The following is a 3,880-nucleotide window of genomic DNA, read 5'->3' on the forward strand; positions in this document are numbered from 1 at the left end:
CAGGAGTTGGTGGTTGCCTCGCAACTCACTAACTTCCAAAACCTCATCTTCCTCCCCCTCCCCCCCCCGAAAGAAATTAGGGAAAAGAAGAAAAAAAAAAGCCAAGTCAAATCGAGATGATCTTTCTAAAAGTCTGCTTGTGGCTTCTGTCTAGCACTTCTGTGGACAAATGCAGCACTTGTTAAAATAAAGATGCACAATTTACTTCCCTCCCCTATCCCCCCAAAGTTGCTACTTAACCTTTTCAAGTGGTAAAACACACATTTGATATTCTCTTATCTGTTACCATGACAAACCGGGTAAACTCAAGGCTACTTTTTATTCTTTGTGATAAATCCTGTTTTAAAATTCACAGACAGGAACCAGCATCCTGATTAGAATAACTATATCTTGATATAGTTCAAATAGGATTACTAGAGTTCATTGAACACTAAAACTATGAAGTAATTACTTTTTATATTAAAAAGACCATGGATTTAACTTATTAAAAATCCAAATTCAGGATAGTAATTTTTGTTTACTTTTTTAACCAACTGAATTTTTGAAAGACTGTTGCAGGTGTTAAAAAGGAAGAAAAAAAAGTTTTATCTAATAATACTGTATGTAGTTGTCATTCTGGGAAAACAGTAGTTTTAGAGTTAACTCCTCTCCTTGATTAGGGGGGGAAAAGCCCTTCCTCATGGTGGAAAGATGCTGTGGCTTAAAGGTATAGCTTACATCATGCTTCTTTTGAGAACTACACTTGGTAGCTTATAATTACAGAAAACCGATTAGTTGTCAGTTTGCAGATAGATTTAGCACAGTACTCATCGTTCTGGATAGACTGTTTCTTTCACTACAGATGAATGATCTGTAACACTGTAAAATACCAATCTTGACAACTGTTTAATCAGTTTTATTTTTGTACAGTATTAGTGACCTAAGTTATTTTGCTGTCCCATTTTTTTGTAAATCAAAATGAAAATGGAAAAAAAAAGAAAGTATCCTGACAGTAGGGATTTTGTACATATGTATATAAGTTGTCAAATAAACATAATAAAATGGTATGAATGGATTGACTGATCTGAGCTATGGTGTGATGGGAAGGCCCAGGTCTCAGCTGTTGTAATGAAGAAGGCATCAGTATCCATGGCTCTCGAAGCATTATTTACAGTAGCTATGAAGGTCACCTTGACTTTTGTACATTCCATTGTAGGAAGTGTTTTAACAAATGTGTTCATATTTTGAGTTTTATTTCTATTCAAGGAGGTAGGTGAAATGGAGGCCACCACAACTATCGTATGAGCTGGAGGGAAAATATATTCTCCTATCAACATTACTCCTCCTTGGGAACGTAAGATCATCAACACCAGTCAATGCTTATCAAACTCATAATTCTATGGTGGTGTGCTTGGCACCCTACAGAAGAGGATCCATAGACCTCTACCCTGTCCTCTGGAAGGTCACAATCTCACCTCATTTTTGAACAACATTTTACAATTTACAAAACTCTATCATGTACATTACTAGCTTTTACTTAGATCTTAGAGACTTGGAGATCATCTAATCTTTTCACAGACCCCTTTGGCATTCTGGTGAAGCCTATGGGACCCATCTCAAAATAAATGCATAAAATGAAATACATTGGTTTACAAAGGAAACCAATTATATTAAAATATAGTTAAATTTTTTTTTAAAGTTAATAGATGCTGAGTTCTTAGGGGTTCTTCAGGGTCCTGTTCCAGTCCCTCCCCCTCATTTTATACATGAATGAAGAAATTTAGGCCCAGAATGACAGACTTGCCCAAGAGCACACAGGAAATAATCTTCAGAGTTTAAGATTTGAACCCAGGTCCAGGGACTCCAAACTAAATGGTCTTTATACTATGTCAGGTTGCATTTACTCAAAATGCTTTGAAGTAAGCAGGATGGATTTTCTTGTGTTCATTTTCAGAAAAGAGAAAACAGCTCAGAGAAGGTTGTCCAGAAAGCTACAGAGCTAAATCTTGTTGCTTCTAATCTGTAACCCCCTTCTGATAGATAATAGGCCTCAAGTCTCCTCTATACTTTGTATTTCCCACATGCCTAAACTGGCCTTTCGGCATACTATGCTTAATATTTGTTGAATGAATACAGTACCACAATGTAGTCTTTTAACTAATGGCTCCAATCTTTACAGCTTTCTCAGTTAACTCTGAGCTGATCATGATAAAATTATTAGTCACTTTCTGATTTGCTCAGGAAAAGGGGGCATGGTTGGGTGGGAGGGAGAATGCACGTTGATAAAGATACAGATTATAAATTGATTTGCCAAGAAGCCTCAGGGCAGTTAAATAAACCATCAGGTTGATAATATGGCTATAAAGGTACCACAGAGCTGATCACTGAGATACATTAAACATGACATAATTAGAATTGGGATTAGGGAGTTCCTTGTCCAGACTGGACTGAAGAGGATAAAGCTTGTCAATCCTCCAATCAGTCTGTGGAGGCTTTGTAGGAAGCAGATTTCAGAAAATAAGAGGTGACATAACGCTCTAAGGCTTGCAAGTGCATTTACATAAAATGCCTCATTGGACGAGTGTATGTAACAACTCTGTTAGGTATAGTGTATCATAGGCATTATTATCCCCATTTTTCAGAAAAAAAGGTTTACACCAGGATTACACAACTAGGGTCAGAAACAATTTGAACCCAGGGCTCTTTGCACAACACAGACACCTTTAGAGTCTTGAAAACAACAAGTATTTTGGATATAGAGTACCACTTTGGAGAAAGCTAAGAAGTTAAGAGTAGAATGGGCAGGTGGAGAAAATAATTCAACATTTAATAAGCAAATCATATGGTGTTAGGCAGTATTGAGAGTATAAAAAATTGGTCCACACTCAAGCTTAGAATGTAATAAGATAAGCTAGGTGAAATAAAAATTACAATGGTGGAGTCTAGTAAACATTTCAGGAGGAAAGAATTGGCAGGAGCAAAACCAAAGCATGTTCAGTAGAGGCCAAATAGTTCTCTTTAGATGGAGCTTTGAGAGCTGGAGGGGTCCATAGTGATCATCTGGTTCAACCTCCTCCTTTTACAGATGAAGGAACTGACACCAAAGAGGTTAAGTTATTTGCCCAAGGGCACAGAATGGGATAGGCAGAATTTTAACCTTGGTCTTCTGACTCCAAAGTCTGAAGCCTGACACCAGGTTGCTGTCTTGCTCTCTCTCTTTTTTTTAACCAAAAATTTACAAAAACAATAGAAGCTGGATTAAGGGAATGAACCACTGGATTTATCATTTTTTGGGGGGTGCCTAGGCAATGGGATTAAGTGACTTGCCCAGGGTCACACAGCTAGTAAGTGTCAAGTGTCTGAGGCTGGATTTGAACTCAGGTCCTCCTGATTCCAGGGCCAGTGCTCTATCCATTGTGCCACCTAGCTGCCCCTGGATTTATCATTTCAAAGAAGAAAATTTATAATAAAAAATATATAAGGCATCCCAGGCAACTCCCTAAGACTTATGTCTCAGTAGAGGTGCTGATTTTTACTCAGAGATGGAGTTTCTCACCAGTAGCCCCCTCTACTCATGAAATCACAGGGTTTGTCCCTTTCCCAACATCCCCCTCAAAAGGATTACCTTAGAGGTCAAGTGATCCAGCCCTCATATTTGATAGAGAAGGCAAAAGGAGACCTAAAAATATTTAGTGCCCAAGGTCACCTCCCAGTTGATAATGGATCTGGGTCTAGACCCCAGATTAAAGGAAAGAAAGGAAAGAAACAAACATTGATTAAGCTCCACTAAGTGGCAGGTACTGTGCCAAGTACTCTTACAATATTATCTTGTTTGATCCTCATAATAACTCTGCAATATAGGTGCTATTTTTGTCTCCATTTTACAGTTGAAGATCCAGAA

Source organism: Vombatus ursinus, unplaced genomic scaffold (genome assembly GCF_900497805.2).
Source record: "Vombatus ursinus unplaced genomic scaffold, bare-nosed wombat genome assembly UNPS02014832.1, whole genome shotgun sequence".
Taxonomy (NCBI): Eukaryota; Metazoa; Chordata; class Mammalia; order Diprotodontia; family Vombatidae; genus Vombatus; species Vombatus ursinus.